The sequence below is a fragment of the Amblyomma americanum genome, chromosome 3 (genome assembly GCF_052857255.1).
Source record: "Amblyomma americanum isolate KBUSLIRL-KWMA chromosome 3, ASM5285725v1, whole genome shotgun sequence".
NCBI classification, from domain to species: domain Eukaryota; kingdom Metazoa; phylum Arthropoda; class Arachnida; order Ixodida; family Ixodidae; genus Amblyomma; species Amblyomma americanum.
Window position 1 is genome coordinate 52,511,105 of NC_135499.1, and position 7,608 is coordinate 52,518,712.

Here is a 7,608-nt window from a genome sequence, read left to right on the forward strand (position 1 = left end):
GGGGCACGGATCTGATCGCTATCTATTCTTTGCCTTCGCAGTACTCCCAATCGCATCAGATTATCAAGGAACATCTTAGACGAGGACTGCCATGCCTTCATCGTGTGGTGCGCCTGCGTTAGAACCCTGGAACCGTGACTACCTCGACAGCAGCGCCCCGAAGACAACGCACGCTATAAAAGAGGCCACACAGACTGCACCGTACAGTTCGGCGGCGGTGCACTCAGAGCACGAATCTGATCGCGATCTATTCTTTGCCTACGCAGTACTCCCAATCACCTCACATTATCAAGGAACATCTTCGCCGAGGACTGTCATGCCTTCATCGGATGGTGCGCCTGCGCTAGAACCCTGGTCCCATGACTGCTTCAACAGCAGCGCCCCGAAGACAACGCTCGCTATAAAAGAGACCACACAGACTGCACCGTACAGTTCGACGGCGGTGCACTCGGGGCACGGATCTGATCGCTATCTATTCTTTGCCTTCGCAGTACTCCCAATCGCATCAGATTATCAAGGAACACCTTCGACGAGGACTGTCATGCCTTCATCGGATGGTGTGCCTGCGCTAGAACCCTGGTCCCGTGACTACCTCAACAGCAGCGTTCCGAAAACAACGCAAGCTATAAAGAGGCCACACAGACTGCACCGTACAGTTAGGCGGCGGTGCACTCGGGGCACGGATCTGATCGCCATCTATTCTTTGCCTTCGCAGTACTCCCAATCGCATCAGATTATCAAGGAACACCTTCGACGAGGACTGTCATGCCTTCATCGGATGGTGTGCCTGCGCTAGAACCCTGGTCCCGTGACTACCTCAACAGCAGCGTTCCGAAAACAACGCAAGCTATAAAAGAGGCCACACAGACTGCACCGTACAGTTCGGCGGCGGTGCACTCGGGGCACGGATCTGATCGCCATCTATTCTTTGCCTTCGCAGTACTCCGAATCGCATCAGATTATCAAGGAACACCTTCGACGAGGACTGTCATGCCTTCATCGGATGGTGCGCCTGCGCTAGAACCCTGGTCCCATGACTACCTCAACAGCAGCGTTCCGAAAACAACGCTCGCTATAAAAGAGGCCACACAGCCTGCACCGTACAGTTCGGCGGCGGTGCACTCGGGGCACGGATCTGATCGCCATCTATTCTTTGCCTTCGCAGTACTCCGAATCGCATCAGATTATCAAGGAACACCTTCGACGAGGACTGTCATGCCTTCATCGGATGGTGCGCCTGCGCTAGAACCCTGGTCCCATGACTACCTCAACAGCAGCGTTCCGAAAACAACGCTCGCTATAAAAGAGGCCACACAGACTGCACCGTACAGTTCGGCGGCGGTGCACTCGGGGCACGGATATGATCGCCATCTATTCTTTGCCTTCGCAGTACTCCCAATCGCATCAGATTATCAAGGAACACCTTCGACGAGGACTGTCATGCCTTCATCGGATGGTGTGCCTGCGCTAGAACCCTGGTCCCGTGACTGCCTCAACAGCAGCGTTGCGAAAACAACGCAAGCTATAAAAGAGGCCACACAGACTGCACCGTACAGTTCGGCGGCGGTGCACTCGGGGCACGGATCTGATCGCCATCTATTCTTTGCCTTCGCAGTACTCCCAATCGCATCAGATTATCAAGGAACACCTTCGACGAGGACTGTCATGCCTTCATCGGATGGTGTGCCTGCGCTAGAACCCTGGTCCCGTGACTACCTCAACAGCAGCGTTCCGAAAACAACGCAAGCTATAAAAGAGGCCACACAGACTGCACCGTACAGTTCGGCGGCGGTGCACTCGGGGCACGGATCTGATCGCCATCTATTCTTTGCCTTCGCAGTACTCCCAATCGCATCAGATTATCAAGGAACACCTTCGACGAGTACTGTCATGCCTTCATCTGATGGTGTGCCTGCGCTAGAACCCTGGTCCCATGACTACCTCGACAGCAGCTTCCCGAAGACAACGCACGCTATAAGAGGCCGCACGGACTGCACTGCAGAGTTCGGCGGCGGTGCACTCACAGCACGGATCTGATAGCCATTCATTTTTTGCCGTCGGAGGTGAGGAACTTTCTGCTACAGATTTTGTAAATCTTTGTAGTCCACTGCTGCTGAACAAACCACTGCTGTTACGTGTGCTGTATTGTGCATGTGCTTTCATGTCTAATGGCGGGAAAAAACACTGGAAAGAGCTCTGCTAAGGGGGCGGCATGCCTTCGGATCAGCACACCACAAATATAAAAGATTTGCGTGAGATGACAAAGGCTCTCGAGATTTGAGGCGTGACTTCAGGGAAGAAATACGGGATTAAGGAAGGTGTGTCTTAATGCATTGATATTTGCAATGATGGCAAAGATACTACTGCTGATATCAAGAACATGAGCCTTGAAATGCAGGAACTTCTCAAGCAGAACACTGAACTGAAAGACGAAAACGCCCGATTATCAAAAAGATGTGAAGAGCTCGAGCAATACCAGCGCCTGAACAACTTCGAGATTAAGGGCGTCCCGGATGGAAAGGATCCGCTTGCAATGACAAGCAAAATAGGCGAGAGCGTTGGGGTAACCATTGACACCATGGTTGACATTGGCACGTGTCACTATGTGCGTACATTTAACGTGCATGTCAAGAACATAGTTGTTCGCTTTGTAAGACGTAATCAGCGGAATGAACTGTTGTCAAAGTGCAGAAAAAAGAAAGCAGACAGCTCAATGCTTGGTCCTGAAGGAATAAACCGGTTTTTGCGAACGAGCACTTGACGCCAAAAAACAAGCCACTGCTTTCGGATGCAATTGAGAGGAAAAAGGCCGTCAAATGGAAATATGCCCGGACGACTGGAGGCAAGGTGCTTGTACGTAAATGTAAAGACTCCGACATAATTCACATTGCTCATGAAGGAGACTAAGATTAAATCAGCTGTTAAACAATAAATTGAATGTGAATTAATTGTATTTTCTTTTTCATGAAGATGAATCTAGAGGATAGCTGCAGATACTACACATTTGAGGCTTTTCATCGTGAGTTTTCTTGTGGCAAGATTTTTCTGCGGAACAGTGGGAGAGCCTGCTCACCAGAAGCGTGCTGGCGGTCCAAAGAGGTCTTATCCAGCATGCGTATGAGGTAGCAAGACTCAGTGGGACCCTGGAATAAGGGCACCACCCCTGGAAGACTCGGAACTTCAACACGAAGACACCCGGGTCCCGCTGAATCGACCAATATTTGGCGCCAATAAAGTTTTGTCTCTCTCTCTCTCTCTCTCTGCATTACATCCAAACTGTAGAAGCATTCGACCGAAGGCAAACGACATTTCTGTTTTTTGCATTCGTTGTCAGTTGACTTCGATATTCTAGCCTTTACTGATACGTGGCTTTCAGACAATGACACAAAACCTAACTTTCCAGGTTATCGGTCTGAACATCTCTGTCATAGGCGAAATAAGTGTGGAGGGCTGGCTGTCTACTTTAAGAATACCTTTTCTTATGAACTGTTCGGTGATTTCTCGGTAATGAATGCTGATTTTGAATGTTTGTGCTTGTGTATCGATAAAATAGTAGTGATCACTCTTTACAGTCCTCCGCTAAGCCACAAAGGTCGCTTCGTAGACTTTTTGGACTTACTGTTGGCTTCCTCTGCCTTTTCAAACGCATCCTGCATTGTTATGGGGGACATCAAAATTGACATAAGTTCCAGTGATCCTTACGCAGATAATTTTGAGACACTTATCTAGGTATGGCTTCGCAAACCATATAAGTAAACCAACAAGGCTTACACTACAGACTGCCACTGTTTTGGAGGTTTGCATAACAATCTTGAGTCCACGAGGCATTATCAGCGGAATATTTTTGTATGATCTTAGCGATCATCTCCCAGTTTTTATTTTTTTTCAATTACAAAGCGCCATGACAAGCACAATAATAAAAGAGAAGGTCGGCGAGTTGCAAACTTTGAAACGCAAAGGAAATTTTTCCACTTGGTCAGTCTGATTGACTGGAGTGAGGTATAAAATGAGGAGAATGCAGACAGCGCTTACGAGAAATTCTTTTCTTTACTACGCGCTTCATACCATGCCGCGTTTCGTATATAACAGCCGTCCGGTCGTGATTGAAGAAAACACAAGAAACCTCGGGTTAATTCTGAGTTTTATCACCGTATCAAAGTAAAAAAATACGTTATTCCTTAATTTTATTCGTTCACGAGATCCAAATACATTTACAGAGTTTAATAAGTACCGAAATGTTTTAACGACTGAGTTAAAGAAAGCATAACTCTACTACTACCGGAATCTTTTTGAGAGCATATATAATAATCAGCGACAAATATGGGTGGTTGTAAACTCGCTCACTTCAAGAAAAAAGCTAGGAATAGCATTATGCAGCTCGTAATCGATGGTAAAACACTCATTGGCGAACGGCTAGCTGATGCAATGAGCACACATTTCTTGGATACTGCCTCCTACAATATCCCGAATGCAACTGTCCGAGACGACAGTATGCCAGTGGACATAATATTGAGTCACTCTCTTTTCCTGAGGCCTACTGATCCAAGTGAAATTTCAGGTATAATCGGCAAGTTTAAAAATAATATATCTCAAGGGGTGCATGAACTTCGTCCAAATGAAATAAAATTGATGTCGCCTTTGATATGTGATGTTCTCAGCAACATAATTAACCTTGCTCTGCCAACAGGCATATTTCCTAAACAATTAAAAATCGCCAAAGTCATTGCAATATTCAAATGACGTGATATTAATACTTTATCTAACTACCTAACTATTTCAGTACTTCCTACAATATCTAAAATATTTGAAAGCATCATTCATGACAGACTAGTTTCATTTTTTGAAAAGCATCAGGTGATAACCCAATGTCAGTATGGCTTTCGCAAGGATTGGTCGACTGAACACGCTCTCGTACACATCAAAGACAGCATAATTGAAAACATAGAATGCAGAAAATGTACACTAGGTTTGTTTTTGGACATTCAGAAAGATTTTGATTCCATACAGTTCGATTTATTACTGAACAAATTATCAAGATACGGTGTCCGAGGTATTGTGCTAGATCTTCTAAATAGCTATCTGAATGATCGTTATCAGTTAGTGAAAATTAATGATGAGGTATCAACGCAAGCGAAGCTAAAACAAGGAGTACCACAGGGTTCAATATTGGGTTCAATATTACTATTTCTTGTCTATATCAATGACATTGTCGAAACATATAGTTCTGCTCAAAGTATAATGTATGCTGATGATACCAATGTCTTCTCTTCGCATAACCTACTGGCACTAGAATCTTCTGTAAATGACTACCATGTACAAGGTAAAGAAGAAATAAGTTAAGGTTAAACGCCGCAAAAACAACACATGTCATATTTCGTCCTGCCAACAAATCTATACACCACAAACTTAACGTGAAATTCGAGAACACCTTTATAAGACCAGTTCAGACACAAAAATTTCTCAGGGTTTGGTGTCAGGAAGACTTCATCTGGTCTGTAGACGTAAAAAACCTAAGTGTAGAACTTGCCCGCACAGTTGGATATCTTTACAGAATATCTGCGCTCATACCTCTCTGGCTAAGAAATAACATTTATTGCTCACTTTTTTATTCCAAATTAACCTAAGGCTTAATGGTATGGGGCACTACTACACAATACAATTACACTAAGCTGACTACTTTGCAGAAGAAAACCCTGCGCTGCTTTTAATCTTATCGTGGCAATGCACAGGAATTAAGAATCGCTCCTCTGTTTAAGAAACACGGCATCCTAAAGACAGACCAGTTATATTATTTAAAACTACTGCAAGTAAATCATCAGAAGAAACTGTACAGAATTATTGACTCCGAAAACGCTGAATACCTTTTCAGGCACCGAAAACACCAAAAATCCGAACAAATTATGGAAGGCAAACAATGGGATATCAAATACTTGCGATCTTAAAAAATTTGAAGGTAATCTACACTTTGAATGCAAATTAAAAGCATTTAAACGCCAACTTAGGGAGCTATTGTTATCTTGCCAATTTAAGCATAGGGAAAATTGAACACTTTTTCATGTTCTATTGTCGTGTTATCAAAAGAATTATAATACTCTGTATAACACAAATTGACACAATAAATAGCTCCTTTCTTGCTTTTGTGTTGTTTAAACGAATATTATTCAGTTTCACTGATATATATGTTTTTTGCATGATTTTGTACAACTGCTATTTGTGGTGATTTATTCATGTAATTTGCGTAGCGTCGTATTATGTGTGATTTGTTACCTGTAATTTGTGTGCAACAGTATATGCAATGCGTGTATATACAAGTGTCAAATGTTGGGTTTTTTATATTTTGTGATTACAGGAGGCACACTTTATTCTGTTCTTCTAAGATTTGTATAATATCTGTACCGCTGTGGACAGTTTAGGGTCAGAGGCCTCGTCAGGCACCACCACCCTTTAGCTTCTGCCCCTGCATCAGGCTCTGTGTTACGTCTGATGCTAAAATAAGAGAATAAATTAATTATCATTAGCCTAAATATCCCCACTGCAGGGCAAAGGCCTCTCCTATATATCTCCAATTAATCCTGCCTGCCAGCTGCGGTTACCGTATCCCACAAACTTCATAATCTCATGCGCCCACCTAACTTTCTGCAGCGCTCAGCTACGATTGCCTTCTCTTGGCACCCACTCTGTTACCCTTAAGGACCAGCGGTTATCTTGCCTTCGCATTACATACCCTGCCCAAGCCCATTTTCTTCCTCTTGATTTCGACTAGTATGTCATTAACACGCGTATGTCATTAACACTGAATTAGCCTTGCTTCACCAAAAAGAATATATTTTAACACAATTTGAGAACAAGAAAATCGTGGTTGGCTTATTTGTTGACTTCTCCAAAGCTTTTGACTTGGTCAATCATGAAGTTTTATTGAATAAGTTGGATATTTATGGTGTACGTGGATGTGCGTTACATTTACTACGGTCATATTTGTCCCACCGGCGACAAGTAGTCCAAATTAATAACTCTCGATCACAAGTCCTACCACTGGCTTGTGGTGTCCCACAAGGTAGCATATTGGGGCCTTTGCTCTTTAACCTTTATATAAATGACATTGTTAATATTAACCAGGATGCCAAATTTATCATATACGCAGACGATACTAGCATATTTTTCTCTGGTAATAATATCGATCAACTTATCTCTAGTTGCAATGACACAATAGTTCAACTACAACAATGGTCGTCCTATAATTCTATGACAATTAACACAAATAAAACAAAAGCCGTTATCTTTCGGGCAAAGAATAAGCCACTCCTTCCTCATGCCGATATTATTTTTAACTCTCGTCCTGTTGACATTGTTGACCATTTCAAAAGCCTTGGTGTGACATTTACTGCTCACATGTCCTGGGAAACTCATGTGAACTTACTAGTGACAAATTTAGCTCGGATAACTGGAGTAATTGGTCGTCTCAGATACATTCTTTCTACAAAACTTAAACTATTGGTTTATAATTCACTCTTTTATTCACATGTTAACTATTGCCAACTTGTCTGGGGTACAACTACATTCTCTAACCTACAAAAAATTTATGTCATGCAGAAGCGATACCTACGTCAT